Source organism: Schistocerca gregaria, chromosome 6 (genome assembly GCF_023897955.1).
Source record: "Schistocerca gregaria isolate iqSchGreg1 chromosome 6, iqSchGreg1.2, whole genome shotgun sequence".
Lineage (NCBI taxonomy): Eukaryota > Metazoa > Arthropoda > Insecta > Orthoptera > Acrididae > Schistocerca > Schistocerca gregaria.
In genome coordinates this window covers 569,528,202-569,547,399 of record NC_064925.1, presented here as the reverse complement: position 1 = coordinate 569,547,399, position 19,198 = coordinate 569,528,202, and the positions used below count along the sequence as shown (strand labels likewise).

Genomic DNA, 19,198 nt, shown 5'->3' with positions numbered 1-19,198 from the left:
TGGATTTAACATCCTTTTTATTTTGGGCATCATCAGTTGCTTTTCTGGCCAAATTACAAAACTCATGTACTACCTTTTAGCGTTTCATTTCCTAGTCTAATTCCTGTAGCATGAATTGATTTATTCGGTTACAGCAAAAGAAATGATAATATCCCACAGGGCTCTGTTTTGTCCCCATTCCTTTTTAATTTTTATACAGCTAGGGAATATTTCGAGGGGCGTTCAATAAATAAGTAATTGAACACATGTATTCCAGAGGTTCACAGATACAGTACGTATGCACGTAAACTCAGTTCTGAGGCATAAAATAGTTTTAACCAACATAGTAAACTCTTGGAAAGGATTCTGCTGTCATCGCCAGGGTGCTGAGGTCACCAAACTACGTTTTCAATCGCCTTTTTTCACTAGCAAAACTACATGACAAACTGTTTCTGTATAATGGGCAGCCGCGCGGAGCGGCCGCGCGGTTTGAGGCGCCATGTCACGGATTGCGCGGCCCCTCCCGCCGGAGGTTCGAGTCCTCCCTCGGGCACTCCACGCCTGTGCTGGCTGTCTCGTCCTGGAAGTTATTCGATGATGCCACATGGTGGTGTAAGTACCTTACGAAAAGTTATTTTGTCGCACTACATTCTTTGTGCACGCAAATCAAATACCACATTTTTTGGTATATTGTAGTTGTAGCCTAAAATTGTTGTCCATTTTATTGTAAAGTAGTGTAAAGTGTACTTGCGTTGGATGGGCGACGGTTTTGTTTTAACCTTGTACTTTGCGTACTTACTTGTTGTGTGTGAAAGTATGTAAATGTGGCGAAGTATATAAATAAATTGTCAAAATATTACTGACCCGTAGAATTTGTTCAATACGAGGGTTGTCCAGAAAGTAAAGTCCGATCGGTCGCGAAATGGAAACTACCGGGAAAATCCGGTAAAGCTTGGCACAGAAATTTTGGGCAGAGCCTCTAGTACGCCAGTGAATCGTGTTGCGTCACTCTTTTCAGTTTTGAGCGAACAGTGAGCACGTAAAGATGCGTAGGAATAGCGTCTCCGCCAAGTATGAGTGCCTGGTTAGAGATTTCGCCTGTGTCACGCAGCCCACATAACAGAACTGTCGAGCAGTTCCTTCGTCATACCAATTCTAGGCCGCACACTGCAGGGGCAATGAAGAAGCTCCTCCAGCGTTACCGATGAGAAGTGTTTGATCACCCACAATACAGTCCGTAATTGGCGCCCCCTGAGTCTCACCTCTGCTCACAAGAACCGATGGCATTAAAAAAAAAACCACAGACAACGAGCTGCAGACCGGTGCAGATAACTGGCCAGAAGCACTGTTGCAAATAAAAGGTTTCGGGTTCTCACTGTGGTTTCCATTTCGCGATCGATCGGAACTCACTTTCTGGGCAACCTTCGTATGAGCAGAGGAAAGAGGAAACAAGCTGAAAAATGCTCTTGTTGCAGCAGAAAAAGAAGTGCTCCTTTTCAAAGTAACCTGACCGAGAAATGGGAAACTAGTTGTCTCAACACTTAATCTGCCTTCCTCACCGAATATTTGGGCATGCGAACATATTCGCGCTATGGAGGAAGAAAGAGAAGACAGCGCCAGTGGGAGAGAAAGAGAGAGCGGAGAATGATGGAGAGAGACAGAAACTGGCAGTGAAAGAGACAGAGCAGAGGATGAAGACAAAAACAGTTGGAGCCAAGAGGGAGGAGATAGTGACGGTCAGTGACACACAGTGGCAGTAAGAGAGAGAGAGAGAGAGAGAGAGAGAGAGACAGAAACAGAGAGAGACGGATGGAGATAGTAGCAGTAGGAGTAAAAGAGAGAAGAGGCAGTGGACATGAAAACGAGAGACGGAGGGAGACCATGCATAGGCTTTCGGCATCTGGAACTTCCAAGACCGACGAACTTTAACACGAAATAATTTTTCCACTTCCCACATCACGTACATCCAAGTGTTAAAGTTTCCCGATCTAGGGGTGAAAACCACGAGCAAACCAACCCCAAGGTCATGTGCGGAAAGGAGACAAGTGGTTGAAGAGAAAGGTAACAACTGTAAACGAGACAGAAAATGGCAGTGACAATGGAAGAGAAAAACAAGGAGACAAAGACAGTGTCAATAAGACAGAGAGACAGTGAAAGTGGCTGAGAAAGAGACAGTGATATGTAAGAGCTAGAGAAAGTAATGTAGACAGTGACGGTGGAAGGGACAGACAGGACAAAGCGCCATTGGAAGAAAAAGGAAACACTGGGAGATATATACACTGAAGAGATAGAAAAACTGATACACCTGCCTAATGTCGAGTACAGCCCCTGCGAGCACGCAGAAGGGCCGCAACACGGCGTGGCATGAACTAATGTCTTAAGTAGTGTTGAATGTAATTAACACCATGAATCCCGCAGAGCTGTGCATAAATCCGTAAGAGTACGACGGTGGAGATCCCTTCTGAACAGGACGTTGCAAGGCATCCCAGATACGGCCAATAATTTTCATGTCAGGGGAATTTTAAGCAGAGGAACCACTCTGTAGAAATTATGGCGTTTTGGGGTGTCGCATTGCCCTGCTGGAATTGCCCAAATCCATCGGAATATACAATGGACAAGCATGGATGCAGGTGATCAGACAGAATGCTTGCGTACGTGTCACCTCTCAGAGGAGTATCTAGATGTGTCAGGGGTCCCATATTACTCTAACTGCATATGCCCCATGCGGTTATAGAGCTTCACCCAGCTTTAACATTCCCCTGTTGACATGCAGGGTCCACGGATTCCCGAGGTAGTATCCTTACACATACACGTCCATCAGCTCGATACAAATTGAAACGAGACTCGTCCGACCAGGCAACATGTTTCAAGTCATCAACAGGCCAGTGTCGGTGTTGACGGGCCTATGCGAGGCGTAAAGCTTTGCGTCGTGCCATCATCAAGGGTACACGAGTGGGCCTTCGGCTCCGAAAGCCCACATCGACGATGTTCCGTTGGATGGTTCTGAGGCTGACACTTGTTGATGGCCCAGCATTGAAGTCTGCAGCATTTTGCGGAAGGGATGCACTTCGTCGATGGTCTCGTTCTCACAAAATCCTTTTCCGGCCGCAGCTATGTCGCAGATTTGATGTTTTAGCAGGTTCCTGATATTCACGGTATACTCGTGAAATGGTCGTACGGGAAAATCCCCACTTAATAGCTACCTCGGAAATGCTGTGACCCATCACTAGTGCGTTCAAATTCGCTTAACCCTTGGTAACCTACCACCGTAGCAGCAGTAACCGATCTAACAACTGCACCAGATACTTGCTGTCTTATGTAGGCGTTGCCGACCCTAGAGCCGTCTTGTGTCTGCTTGCATATCCCTGTATTTGAATACGCATGGTTAGAGTAGTTTCTTTGGCGCTTCAATGTATATTGACAGTTACAATGAGTGTGGTATGTTCTGTATGTGGGAATATGTTTACCCGCCAAAATTTTTGGCGAGGAAGGCGGAATGAGGATTGATTCGGCTGGTTCCACACTTTTCTGTCAGAATATTAGAAACAGTAGCGTATTCGCCTTTTTGTACTCCGACAGGAACATTTTCAGGGGTAATTATTGACCGAATTTAAAAATTTAATTCGCTGCCGTAGTCTATTCATTAAGAGGTGTAATCTTATAGTAAATGCTTAACAAAATAGCACACATATAGAGCTCAAAAACAGTGCATAAGTCTTGAGGTAGCACAGCTCATAGGGCGCACATTATCTCGGCTATATTCGTTCATATTTGAGAATGAGACCACGTAGTGCCTACCAATAAACTTTATACGTAAATTCAAAACATTTAGAAATATTTACTCATTGACACCGCACCAAAACTAATGAAAGAATAAGAGTTTATCACTTACTACATTTTCGCTATTCAAGCAATAAAACTTTAGCAGCATGTGCGACATTTTAATTTATTACTTCTCAACTATTTGCGGCGGGGCGGGTTAAAAAAATCGTTCGTCTTTCTATTCAAAATAGACGTCCACCTACCCCAGTACGGCTTCTGCTAGACGTCCCTTCACTCTGCAAGCTTAGATACTTACTAGACGGAGAAAAAGTAACATTGAAGAAAACGCCGACTAATATCTGTCCTACAAAGTCTGCGTAAGCTCTGGTAGTATTTCAGTTCCTGTAATCTCACATGTATCAAGATTTCGGGTAGTGATGAGCTGCATTTTTTCTCACAGCAAACGTTCAAATAATTTCTAGATAAGCCTTTTTATTGCTTCCAGCACACATGAAAATGGGCTATCAAGTCCGCATTTACCTAACTAACGTATCTGTAGTTCTCTGTTCACAGTTCATACAACCAATTTCACATCCAAAGCAGCTAGAATTTTACACAAGTCCAACCCGATTGATGACGCGATCTCACAGTCACTGATCCGCTACTATAAATGAGTTTCACATTCGGTCGTTTCAGGGGGTTTCTTTAAAAGAAACTGCTCACCAAAAACTCCATAACTGAATACAGAATGCGCCATACGGAATTTTCATAAAGGCAAAAAGTTCACATTCAACTAATTTTCCGACAAACACTCCCGAAACTCCAAACTTTCATCAAACTGTACCGTGAATACATCAACGTTAGTCACGACACGTATTAAACGTTAGGATCTCAATATTCCTTCATTTTACACATAATGAGAATCATCACATTTGACATATCCTTCCACGTCCTAAGCTGGCGAGCAACTCTCCCGATACTGCCTCACTCACAGCATATCTAACTAGCTGTGCGCGGGAACTGCTTAATTCTAATTGGCTGATCAGTCTGACGGACCACTCAGAATGATCCTTCGAGATCATTCTCGTGGCAAAACTCGCTTAAGCCAATCACAGTTCAGAAAGAAATGTACGTCATCCCATACAAATACTAACACAATGATTAATAAAACAAAACAAAGTGAAATTAACCTTGAAAATAATTTAGAAAACGATTGCGCTTTAAACTGATATTCTAACTGCCTTCTTACAAAAGCAATCACCCCTAGACATACGTCATCAGCAATGTAGGTAAATTACGTCTTTCCCACGTTCCAGTTATGTAACGTTGTACATAATATAACATTGAACTTTTCTCGTATTTCCCACATACACATTCTCACTCATTCTCATTTATTCACACAACAACATAATAGACAGATAACAATTTTTTCTGAATTTTTATGCTACAAAATGAAGAATAATTAAAGTTTTGAAAATAAAAATACCAACTAATTGATTTTATACTGAGAACTCTGTGAATTATTTCAAAAGGGCAGCAAAAGACAAACTGTAATTGTTCCTAACTGAATTTTTCACCATGAGTGTCGATTTTGTGGGTTTTAGGTAATTTTCTGAATCTCCGAAACTGTTATATGTACAGCTTTGAAATTTTGAGGAGACCCAATAACAAAAAAACAGTATATCAAGTATGAAAACAATCGGTTAATATTTAATATGTTTTATTTAGATTCGTAGGGGGCATGATATGAGCCATGGCTAAGACACGAGTTTTCAGCCTCCTGTACGTTCACTGGACTCCATGTCTAGGTGCCTTATTGCAACTGATGTTATCCCGTAATAACTTGTGACGTCACATACTGTATTGCTTGTTTACTCATATCTCCATTCGATACTGATTTTACAGACAGTGGACACATATACCACTGACTGTATCTGCAAAATTATATCACCGTGCGAAATATATTTCAGGTAAGTACTACGAAGTCAGAACACTGAGATGCATGAAACGGATGCCTTATACATGGGGGTGCGATCCCACTCAAAACGGGCAAGTAGATGACTGATGTTACAGGCACAGAATATATTCATACACATTTTTGTCAGACCAATTATGGATTCAATGTAGGCAGAGTATCAGAGTCTTCCGGATTTCAAATTGCTTGGTAAATGTTTACATGCCCCCTCATAAAACCATAGTGAAGGTAAGAAAAACTGAGAAAGGAAACGAGTACCGAAAACGGTGTCAAAACGGTGTCCGTTTCCTAGAAAGTTCTGAACATAACATCATAAATAATATAAAATGTTTCAGTAATGTTTTATTTTGCAGGGTTGAAACACTGGATAATTTTGGCCTACAGCCATGGAGTAATATGGTAACAGGTTTTACCGTCATGGATTGTCAGTAGATGGTCCGAGCAGAACGATTTGGTGTTGCCGCTGCATAGGAATCCGTTGTAAGGAACAGACTCTTGGAAGCGTGTACCATGTACAGAGAATTGCCTAGTCGACAAGAATATGCAGATATAACGTACTCAAAGAGCTAGATGATGTGAAACATTTTGTACTGAACTTTCTTTTCTCGTTCACTGGAAACTACCTTTTCTGTAGTTAAAACGGATCTTTACAATGGCTTCCGCGGTATTCGCTAAATTTCTCCCAAATAAAGATTTAGATTATATTTTTGTATTATCCATAGTACTTCCCAGAAATACGCCGATGTGAGTATACTGCATAACATTTTTAGTGTTAATTCTTAAAGCAAATTATGATTAAGAGGAAACAAGTTTCTGTTGTTTTCTCAGATTTTTTCTAATCCAGAATATTTGAGGCACAACAGTTTAAAACGGTCTTGAGGGAATCATACTGCTCTTTGATTGTTATTAGATGTTTGGTACCGATATTTAAATGCGCTTTTAAAGTTTATCATGTAGGCAAACTGTTGAGATAAACTATCGCAGATAAATAATTCTATTCCTCATACTGCTTTATCCAGTGATATTCATTGTTGGCATAAAACTGCAATTTCCTAAGTCATACGGTTAAAGAGTAATGTAGTCTGAAAGTACAGGGTGAAAATGCTCCCTGTCCACACCCAGAAGGCGTCTATAAAATAAAACCGGTAGGTGTGATGAATTATGTTAGTACATAAAGTTCGTGCAACCTGCAGGTCAGGACACGTGTTGTGGTTTCACTACTTGGGAAAGGGAAGATACGGGTGTAGGACTGCTCCGTTCTCTTTCGTGTATTCTCTGGTAAGCGGAAAGCAGGTACCTGCATAACGACTCAGGTTCGCGGTCTTAGGTAAATGCTGTACCGTGCGCCCGCCACAGTAGAAGCAACTGGACACAAAAACAAAGCAGAGCTGAGAGCGTGAATAGGAAACAGAAGCTGGGACGATGGCGCAGAAAGGTAGAATCTGTCGCCACGAGTTACAACGGTACTGAGGTAAATGAGGTCCGCAGTCTGAGATTCACTAAAATTCTTTCAGAGCTACGGGCGGAATATTGTTTTGGTTCAAATGGCTCTGAGCACTATGGGCCTTTACAACTATGGTCATCAGTCCCCTAGAACTTAGAACTACTTAAACCTAACTAACCTAAGGACATCACACAACACCCAGTCATCACGAGGCAGAGAAAATCCCTGACCCCGCCGGGAATCGAACCCGGGAACCCGGACGCGGAAAGCGAGAACGCTACCGCACGACCACGAGCTGCGGACGGAATATTGTTTTGGAGAAATTTAAGATTTAGAGCCATTCAAGGTAGAATGACTTAGTGGTTTATTTCACATTTAACTGATACGAATCAAAGATACGGGATAGCTCTTGCAGTTTTAGTTGTAAATCTTCATTTGAATATGGGCAAATTAATAGTAGAGTCGTACAGGTTTCAAATTGGGATCGCTCATGTTCTTACTTTCAGTGTTACGATGATAAAGTAGAAGTAGTACTGTCTGCTAATCGTTCAAGCACCATATTCAAGACAGACAGAGACGTAACAACTGAAGGAACAATATATAAAATATCCTGATAAATTATTTATACGGCCTACCATATGATTCATTCAACATTGTGCAAGGCAAGATATATTATAAGCAATAACAACAGAGCACGAAGGAACGATAATATACAAACTCAACGTTAAAATTCGTGTCTGCACATAGTCGTTAGACAAGTGTGCACAAATATATTCCTTATAACATTGCTGTTACATCAACTTATCAAAATCAGTAAAACAACTATACCGACTTTCAGACGTATGTGTTGATATCGTGGAGAACGTCGATGATTGCAAAGATCAGTCCACAACCACGCATGTCAGTTCGTTTCTTATTCTGTACCTTAAGTTGCACGTACTCTATTTAATGAGCTGCACTACTGTGTGCAGACTTGGATGAGCCACGGCAGGCAGCAGGGAGAGCAGGTCGTGGGCAGCGGCTGGGATGAAGGCGGCTTCTGAGAGCCGGGTCGACAGGGGGACAGGGCTTGGCCCCGAGTACTCGCCGGGAGGTAGACTGTGCCACGCGTGTACTACTGAAACGTCCCCTTAGAAAATTATACGTGACTCTGCTTAAACTGACACACAATATTTTTAGCGCAACGCAGTCTGACTTTCAAAAATCCCTACAAAAGAATGGCCCTGACTAACATTAACCTATACCTTTCACAAACCACTTACCTCACAAAAACATTCGTTACTCGAACTACTGCAATACAGCGAGCGCCACTACTGCCAGCTAAATAAAAGATTCAGACTACGGAAGGCACTAACTTCTGATACACATAGTTAGCAAATGAAAGATTGTATTTACCTCAATAGTGATCAAAAGTCATAATGTATATAGCAGATCATGACAGATCTTACAGATTTCAAAACTCCGCCATCTGTCTCCCCACATCCACCACTGCTGGCGGCTCACCTGCAACTGCCAACGCTGCGCGCTGTTAACTTCCAGCTGCCCAAAACTACAATGGCGAGTATTACAACAATGCCAACCAGCCACAGACTGTACACGGCACAGCCAGTGATTTTCATACAGAGCGCTACGTGGCGGCGGCGTTACCAATATAAGAGCCTAAACAGCCTACTTACAGTACTATTTGACGAGGAGCCAACCAGTTGAGTGGACTACAACTAGATATTTCCCCGTGGTCTGCCGCCGGAGGTCCCTCCTGAAAAGCTCAGTCTATCACGTGTCTGGGCCGATGCAAAATAAATTACCTTACGAGTCGCAGTCTCAGTGAAGTAGTGACTGACAAGTCTCATGTATCCCTGCCATTCATTCACTTTATCGTAATTGATATCACGTATCTTCCAATTAATAAGTATCTAATGCTGCTGATATCGGTCATTACAACATTCCAGCCGTCTTAGTTATGCTCTGTCTCTGTTGTTAACTGCGTGTACTGTATTTGCTGTGCTGTATGAATCTCACGGATTCCTGGTTGGGTGTCGTGGCAGCACGTGGCAGGGGCTACTTATCCGCAACCTCGGTGTTCCCTGGACAGAACAGCCAGTTTGTTTGAAGGACGAGGCTGTACGGTGCAGAGGCAGAGACCACGATATTGGGCACCAAGAATATGTGTAACGGGGCTCTGCATCTTCTGGTTCAGCGCCGATGCGGTGCAAGGGTCAACATATCACAGATGGCAGTGTCATGTCCCAACATTGGACCCAGCTGCCAATATACTGTTGGTGTGGCCTGTATAGTTCAGTCAGGATGCTGACGACAGTGTTGTTCAGTTGTGTGTCCCCAACTTAATTGTTCTAACGGACTCGAGAAGGAGGAGAACCTTCGCGGTTTTTTAGGCTTGGTGTTTGGAACAGAGATGGACCTTTCACAGGAACTGTGATCTGCCAAAGTATCAAAATGATGTGAATCTTTAAACAGGGTTATTTACCATTGGGCAAATTAATTACGAGGTGTCTGGCCAACAGATACTTTAATAATTACAGGTTGATTTAGCTGCCCCTTGCTATGGCTTTTAAGCAACCTGCAACGCCTTACGAAACCACATGCACATGCACGATTTTCAAAGAAAAAAAAAAAAAAAGAGCAGAGCCTTTTTGTAGGAAATTTAAAGTAGTTAAATTATACAGGGATACGTTTTCGCTGGAAGCCGTGGTTTCCGAGTTATTCAAGAATATCGCATTTCAAGGTCAGTTTTGTAAGGTCTTGAGTAACTTGACAACTAGGGTGTTTAACTAAAACATATTCCAGTGTAAAATTCAACTACATTAAATTTCCCACAAAAATATGCTGCTCATATTTTCTGTATGACTAATAGTTTCCGTGTAGTGAGCGAGAGACTGTCGAAATCTCACATGTGGGTTTTAAAGGTTTTGTGGTTGCATAAAACCCGTAGGTACTACACAGTTACTTCTTCCTAATGGTAAATGAAATCTACTACACTGCTATTTGAGACGACAACAGACTATCGCTATTCAGCACTACCCGATCACACATACATGACACACTTTTAAAATTGTTACTCTTCTATCAGTTGCAGTTGCACCGGCTAGTAATACTGGAACTCCTTCTGCTGCATCCATGGTGGCTGCTGTCAACCAATGTTGTTGGCTCTTCCTGGTTATTTATTGATTACTCTAGCACTTCTCTGTTCTACTGCTCTCCTCTAGTGCCCTATACTCTGTTATTCTATTACTGCTTTGCTACTGCCCATAGCAGTCCATTTACGCTCTTATTAATAGGTGTCTGCACATGAATACATCGATTTCCGTCTAATAACCAAGAATCGTAGTCGGACGCTTCCTCCGATGAGCGTGGCCTCGACCCCACGTTACTTGGCCGACCTTCAAGTGATAACTTGCTTAGCTGTTCCAGACAGTTATCTGCAGCATACACCCCGGCTGCCTACGTGGCTCCTCGCGTAATCGTAGGCTTGCCTACCAACAAGTTTCATGGTAAGTTGTTGCACTCTTACGCTGACATTTAACTAAAATATTCTCTGGTAATGACAGCTCCCCTCAAAAAACGTTATTCTACACTACAAAAAGTGTCGTTAATACAGCAAAAATGTTGCACTCCACGCATGTACTACACTTGCAAAAACTGATTACATTTTACCCTGAGCTGACAAAAGTCGTGGGATACCTCGTAATATCGTGTCGGACTTCCTTCTGCGCGGCGAAGAGCAGCAGCTCGGCGTGGCATGGAGTCAACAGGTCGCTGGAAGTCCCCTGCAGAAACACTGAGCCGTGCTGCTACATAGGCGTCCGCAACTGGGAAAGTGTTGCCGGTGCAGCATTTTGCACACGAACTCACCTCTCGATTACATCCCATGAATGTTCGAAGTGACTTATGTCGGACCGTCAGGGTGGCCGAATCATCCGCTCGACTTGTGCAGAATGTTCTTGAAACTAATCACCAACAGCGGACTTGTTTGGGAACATCGAGTCCATGAATGGCTGCAAATGGTCTATAACTAGCCGAACGTAACCATTTCTAGTCAATGATTGGATCAGTTGGATGAGAGCATCCAGTCAATCCTATGAAAACAAAGCCCGCAACATTATGGAGCCACTATCAGCTTGCACAGTGCCTTCACGACAGCTTCGATACGTGGATTCGTGTGGTCTGTGCCATGAGCTGTCAGCAACTGAAATCGAGACTTATCTGACCAGCGCACGGTTTTCCAGTCGTCCGGGGTACAGCTGATATAGTCAGGAGCCCAGGCGGGGCTCTGCCTCCATTAACGCCACATTTCGCCGTACGGTTCTAACGGTTACCTTAGTCGCACGTCCCACATTGTATTCTGCGGTTAATTCATCCAGAGTTCCTTGTCTGTTAGCACTGAAAACTCTACGTAAACGTCGCTCCTCCAAGTCGTTAGGTGAAGAACGTCACAGGCCACTGGGTTGTCCGTGGCGAGAGATGACACCTGAAATTTGATGTTCCTGGCACACTCTTTACTTGTGGGTCTCGGAATATCGAATTCCGTAACAATTTCCCAAATGAAATGCCCCATGCGTCTAGCTCCGACTACCATATCGTTATCCCATCGCTTTTGTCACCTCAGTGTACAGTTGGGCGTCAGTTTTTTTCTTTTTTTTTTATGTCTACTCTGGCACCCATTTGTATAAGATCTCTCATACATCACCATTTCGTTGTCTCTCTCTTCTGCTCGCAAAGGCAATCCAGGTGTGTCTGGCGAACTCACTCAGTTGTCCTCACACAAAGATAATGACAGCAGTTACTTCCTGCTGGTTCATCCAATAATTTTTATACAATATTTGCAAAAATTACATTTGGAAAAACACAAAGACACAATATCCTTTATAATGTAACTTATATATTTAGCCATGGGATATATTTAAATTAATTTATCTCGTACCATTTCGAGCGGCTCCTTATCTATGTACTTCTCACCTTCGTCTACTCGCTTACCAGCTATCTCTCCTCTAGATTCGATGCTGCGTGTTTTAAGTGTAAATGTAACAATGTGTTGTGAGGCGCTGTCATGCTGAAACCATAATCATGTAATCACTAATTAAGAATATGAAAACACCAGTAGAAACTTTCTTGTAATCTCAACCAATACTGCTCGTCACGTTTTTCATGCGACGCCTAGTGTCGTAGGAAAGCGTCCATTCGTTTCCCGAAAAAAAAAAGAAAAAAAAGAAATAAGCGGAATTTTACATTCCCGTTCGATAGACTGGTCCCAAAGTAGTTTAAACCCACTTTCGTATTATCGATTTGCATTAACAGGAACTTTACAACACGAAGAGTAAATAACCAGCACTCGAGCAGCGGCAGCACCGCCTTGGCCTGTGCTGATTGCTACCGCCGCGCGGCAGCACTTCTCAGTCACCCGTAGATTAGTGGTTATCCTTAGATTTTTAGTGCCCCTGTCACTACCGAATATCTGACTGCACTTGAAGCTAATGGTCTCAGAAAGGTTGAGAACAGCAGCATTAGATGTTGTTGCTTTGCTCAAAGTTAATAAACGTAAACATGTAGTAAAAGGTATCACTATGGAGTCGATCCTTTCCTAAAACGACGGAAGATGGCTACTTTTTACTTGTAATTAAGATTGATTTGAAAATGACATGAAGTACAGACGTTACAAATGTATCTGACAATGCCAGTCAAAATCAGCAAATCACACGATTAAATAAACATCGCATTACACCTTATTACGGATCATGTTTCCGTTTATTAAGCATCTGGAGGCTGTGTAACTCGGAAAATACAAGATTTTGGTCAAACTGTTGCAGATTTCATACGTCTCTCTTGATGCGGGGCCGGAGTACGGTTTGTGAAAATAATAGATTTGTGTGGCACACGCAGCCCCGGTCTCAACCACGTCCCTCCCCCCACCTTACCTCCCTGTTCGGAAGTCAGGCACGGAATGTACCTCTTCAGCCACATCTGAGGTTTGCAAGACAAATGGTTCAAATGGCTCTGAGCACTATGGGACTTAACATTTGAGGTCATCAGTCTCCTAAAACTTAGAAGTAGGTAAACCTAACTAACCAAAGGACATCGCACACATCCATGCCAAAGGCAGGATTCGAACCTGCGACGGTAGCGGTGGCGCGGTTTGAGACTGAAGCGGGTAGAACCGCTCGGCCACACCGGCAGGCCGTTGGAAAGACATCGCGTGTGATGCTGTGTGGAGGACAGCTTCGACAGTTATGGCCACCAGCTGCCGCCGGCCCTGTGACCGTTGCCGTGACGTCGGCACCGTTCTGCCCGCGCCGGTGTGCGCTTCTGCCCCGGGCGGCAGCGGCCCGCCGGCTCCTCCGCGCATGCGCGCCCGGCGGGCCGCCCCCACCACGCCGCCTCCGCGCGGCCGACGCTGCTGCCGCCGCCGCCTCCCGGCGTCGGGCGCCGCGACGCGCCAGTGTGCCGCGCGTCGCGCTCCGTGTGGACAGCGCAGCGCAGCGCCTCTGTGTGTGTGTGAGAGCGGTCGCGTGCGGAACCGTCTGGGCCGCCCTGTCTGGTACCTCTCGCTCAGTGTGCCAGCCAACGAGTGCGCCGCTCGGCCAATCGGGAGAACTCGGCTCTGCGCCGCTCCGAATAGTATCGTTCCGCTCTGACTCTCGGAATGTGTTTGTGACAGTGGGCCCGAGGACATGGACCGACACCACTGTAACTAGAAAACAACCTCTCTGTCCCACATATACATACACATACACACTGCAGTTTTGTTTCTGCCTGTCGTTTTGTCCGTGCGTGGGTTTTATTGTGTCGAGTTTTGTAGTACTTTTTCTGTTATGTGTCTCTGACCACCACCGCCCGCTCTTGTGTCCCCTTGTGGAAACTGACCTGTGCGCCCCATCCCACCCCGACTCCCTCCGCACGCCCTCGTTTTCGTTTCTGTATGTGGCGTCGCACTGTTGCGCTACCCGCTTCCATCCCCTCCCCGTGTTGTCGCTGGCCCTGCCTGTTGTTGCCGTAGTTGCTACCACCTCCCGAGCCGGGCTCGCCGCAGGCGGTTGTGCAGCGCTAGCTGTTGTAGGTCGCCGGCGCGCGGCCAGCGTCACCGCCACCAGTAGGCAGAGCCCCAGGCGTCGCCGGAGCCGCCGACGCCGACGCCGACGCCGACGCCGTCCGGCAGCGGCTGCAGCACGCGCCCGGCGCCCGAGGTAAACACCGGCGCACCCCCGCCTCCCCCACTGCGAGGCTGTGCAGCGAGGAGGACAGGGCCGAGTGTTAGTGCTCAAGCGTGTGACGCCAAAGTGATTGAGGAGTGCGCGCGTACGTGGCTACCGGAACCGCTGGAGTCTCGCTAATTGAAATGCAGAATGTAAGTAGACCGCGGTGCTGCTTTCTCTCGCCGTTCGGCACTACCAAACTGTCGAGCACTCTTTCCTAGATGCCCTGCAAAAACATCTTCTCACAAAAGCGAGAGATTTCTACCCCATCGCTGTACACAGACCTATTTGAGACCACTTCTCCTTTGTGCCTGTCCGTTCTTCCCCTTTTTTGAAGCAATCCGTAACACTGTTCAAATTCATTACAACGTTATTCCTGCTTCTTCGTAATATCGTCACCCCTAGCGCTTTACTAACCTTTTCTTGTCACTTTTATTCCGCAGCTTTATGAACTTCAAAGCTGATTGAACGTGTTGTCTTCCATGGCGGTCCCCACAGTCAATAAAATTCTTTTGTTATATGACCACATTGTGAATGTGAAAAATCTTCCGACGTTGCGGGCACTATTGCTAACGGCTTTCCTCCAGCTAGAAATGGTTACGTTCGGGTAGTTATAGACGTGACGAGCATTATTGGTTGGCGCTGACTCCAGCTTCATTATGCAAAAACAAAAGTCCGGTGAATCTTAGGGGGGCACCCTATATAGGATATTAGAAACTGCAGATACAAAATTTAGTCAATTTAGCCGAGATATAAAGAAACGTATTTTTCATGTCAATGGATGCACGAAATGACATCGTGCGACACCGTAAGCTGCTGTTAAAACATATTCTTCAGTAAGTGAGTTCCAAGACAGCTTGGATTAACAGTAACGGTTACATTGAAATGAGTAACCTAAAAGAAGGAGCAAAGAGTCAAAACCGTATCCAGACGACTTTTCAACTTTGTGCTCCTTTTCTAACGTAACTGCGTTCTAACGTACTTCTTGGTTTTAACCCAACCTCTGCTCCAAAATAGTCTTTGGCCGAAAGCGGTCCTTCATTTAAAAATACTTTCACCCACATCTAACGGTGTAACATGAAATCTTACGGCATTTCTGAAACTTAACTAACCGTATTAGTGAATCCAAACAAGTTTCAAGGCATGCGATGGTTCGCAAAGGGACGAATACTTTGTACCGCGAATAACTTTCACAATTTTTTCACGACGTAGATACTGAAGCCACTACGTTTTTTTTCGAACAGGACAACTTATTTATCTTTCGAGAAAAGTATATCATTCCTGTATGATATACAACATTTATTAATGATACCATATAAACTTGTCACAAAAGTACCTGTGATACGTATCACTCAATGTTTACCTGAAAAATGCCAAAGTGCTCTCTGAACGCAATCTTTACCGTCATTTTCAGTATAATAGTCATCATCTGTACGAAAAGGTCAGTGCAAACGTTACCAAACTTTGTACACTGCAGTGTTCAAAACCTCTCGAATGAAGTTAAAATACATTGTTCCCTTTAAAAATACAGTTCCACCAATACCTCGACAGACAAATCATACACGATTGTTAAAAATATATCAAAACACTGGCACATTTGCCTAGTGTCACGTCAGCTATCCGTTCTGCGCTGTTGCTTCTTATGAGTACCACACTGCAAAATCTTGTACGCTTTGTTTAAACAGTCCTACGGCAGAGCTCAATAACAGTGATGCTACCTCAAAGCTACAGTGCACTCTCGTGAATGTTGGAAAGTATCTTATTTTCTTACCATCCGCTTTTCGGCTTCTTCCAGTATTGTAACAACCTAGTTTCAATTTTACGTAAGGCCTATCGTTCCCAATGCGCTTATATTTTTGTGGAAACATGGAATGCAACATGATATCAATATGCTAACCACTTGTTAATGTTGGAATCCGTTAACTCTATGTACATCAAAAAGTGTACAATGGATATTATAAATGCACTTTGATAAAGCCAAAATTAATTTTATGAAGTATTCTGCGCCGCTTGATGTGTTTCTGTTTTGATATTCTGACTTCGATTTAGTAAGACGTGACTCTAACTCGTGATTCCTTACTTGCTCCAAAAAGAATCTGATACTTTGGATGTGTTTTAGAGACAATATCTGTAAAACAGTAGGTCATTCGTTACTTCATAATGACACGAGAAGGCAGAAGAAAACAGACTGCAGACAGCGTTGAAAATCACAGATAGTGCTTTTAAACACTATGTTCTCTACAAATTCATCCTTTATTTGCTCCACAATGACAGCCATCATTTACTTTTACAGGATCAATGCTTAAACACCTATTTAGTTTCCAAAATAAACAAGCGTTTTTAAGCAGCTTTTATCACATTTTATATATTTCATGCGAAAATTCCGAGCCGTGATTGGTATTAGATTCACCGTACAACTTAATACATTCCTCCTTAGATTAGACGAACTGTTTGTAAAACCCGTGGAAACTCATATAAAACTACTTGTTGTAGTATCTCTTCTTGAAACAAAATACGAAGACTTCCACATGAACGTAAAATATTTCTCCCTGGGCCTAAAGAGGACGAGTTGTATTTAATATTCACTTATGCCGAATAACTGCAATGGTTCCGCTAACTAATTGAGTATATTGCAGTACTTTCTGGAAACAACAGTCTCTGTGGCGAAAAGCATAATATTTTAAGCTTTTTCGTCAGTTGGGACGAATGTTTAATTCGCGACCTAGGAGAATGCAAAGTACGGTAATATAATAATCATAGCAACGCAGATAGAAAAAATAGAACAAATCGTGCAGATGGTGCAATGCCATCATAATACTGTAATCATTCATTTCGTCAGTCTGTGTTTCAAAGGCAGTGGCTGCGACTTCGTGTCTGAATTACCATGGATTCTCGTAAGTAATTTGAGACAAACGGAAGTTACCACCAAGAACAGAAAGTAATGTATTACCCTCTTAAAGAGAGGTATTGTACTGCTCGTTGGCTGTACTTTAACAATGTGTCGCATAATGCGGACTGCTAGAGGATGTATTAAAGGATATAGACCTAACGGCACTGAAAGCTTTTGTGTCTGCGAGTCGTTGTGATAAATTCTATACTTCGTTTAAAACGTCGCCTGACTGAAGAAAGTGACTGTAGCAAGATCAAAAATGATCTAATTATTCCAGTACTTTAAATTTGAGCTACCGCTCGTGTAACGCAACGTTCTCTCCCTTTGTAGCCATACCGTGTCTTAAAAGCCTCTTCTGTGCGTAAATCCTTTCCCAATCCTCCGCACAAGTACGACTTGGAATTTCATACGTCATCATTATTATAAAATAATATTGATATACTAAACGATGTCAAAAGTTACGCACAATTTAAATAGTTTAAAAGTGCTAGTTCTATACTGCACATTTCGATACTCAGATGAAAATACAAAATAATTTTATCGACCGTATCAGAACTATGTATTTGGCAGCTACTGGTTGTGATTCCTCTGAGGTTTCTTTTCTCAGAAGTAAAGTGTGTCTTACTACCCACTGTTGATTTAATGCCGTTCCTTAATGCGCGTCCTACGGTTTATGGAGCCCTGCAGTTTGGACAGTTGCGGCAAGGCGTTGTGTTGCTCTATCATTTTCTCAGCAATCATCAGTCGTTGGCACCACCGAAGAACAAACGAAGAAAACGGAAGTGTCCATGGATGGATGGTGCTAGTGTGTTGTTCTAATTAGAATGAAGTTTTGTGGGCCTCATTGCTTAAATGTCCTAGTGCAGGATTCGTCATACAGTCGTAATCGCAAAAAAAAGGTCTCTTACCCCAATCCGAACCCATAAATGCAAGAATCTAAAGAAACGCATTTTAATGATTCTGCTTTCGATGCGTCGATACTAGTCATCAGATGGTTAAAAAAGATAGGGTGACAGAAACGGCTGAGAAGAAAAATTCTTCTTGTATAAATAGAACAATTTTTGAGGAGGCGTATGTGACGAAAGATAATACATAACGACTTTCAACGTAATGGCAATCTAACTAGTTCTGTCAGAAGTGTTGTAGAATATTTAATTGTATTTTCTTCAGTATAGTTACCCTGTAGTAAAAACTATTCTACGGAAGATACGATTGATGTAACTGCAGTTGTTTGGTCAATGAAGATTGGTTGCTTAGAGAGCCGCAGGAACTTTAAGAAAGAGAGAAAGCAGTGGTTTTCTTTGACGCATAAATGGTGCATACTCTTACAGTTTCTCTTTCAGTGGAGCCCAAATATAAACTATTCTGTCTCCTTCATAGCTGTTCTCTACTCAATCAAAGGCCGCCGCTAGTAGCTTCACAGAAATCATACATTCCATACTTTAAACATTATTGGGCAATCACTATGTCCTTTGACCATGCATCTTAGACAGCGTTGTTGTTACGAAATTCGCCTGTGCAACAGCACCCGCGATTTAGACGTGTGACGCGCATTTGAATCATTTCCCAAAGAAAACTTTCAAACTGGCATTCTCTCAAAAGATAGGAAACTGAGACAGGAAGATTAGGTTTGGTGAATTCATTCGCGTCTTTTATGCAAACACTTACCCTCTTTCATACTGCACAAATATATTTAAGCACCTTTGGACTATCGTCAGTAGGTACTTTTATTTAGGTCTTAATCTCTACAACGCCAGGTAATATAATAATACTGCAGGAAATAGCTCAAAGGTGCTGAAACATTTTTGGGCATTAAAGAAGAACAATTGTTTGCATGATATACGAATATGAATTCCGCTAATTTAATCAGTGAACACGGCTACCGTTACAGTTTCAAAACCGAATGACCGTGATTTTGTGGATGCGTTGCTAGTTCATTTTTA

General features: G+C 43.2%; 1 protein-coding gene across 24 annotated transcripts in view; it reads left to right on the top strand.

Annotated features, from left to right (window-relative positions):
* LOC126278218 (CUGBP Elav-like family member 2) overlaps nucleotides 1–19,198 on the top strand; it is a 2,351,537-nt gene that overhangs the window by 890,776 nt on the left and 1,441,563 nt on the right. For 4 of the 24 annotated variants that reach the window (XM_049978160.1, XM_049978167.1, XM_049978157.1 and 1 more), the window contains exon 1: nucleotides 13,613–14,356. The exons of 4 other annotated variants lie outside the window; for them this stretch is intronic. The gene's annotated coding sequence lies outside the window, so the exon portion shown is untranslated. Of the gene's footprint in view, nucleotides 1–13,515; nucleotides 14,357–19,198 lie in introns of those variants that run through there. 16 more of the 24 variants (XM_049978166.1, XM_049978168.1, XM_049978156.1 and 13 more) reach the window with 9 other exon arrangements.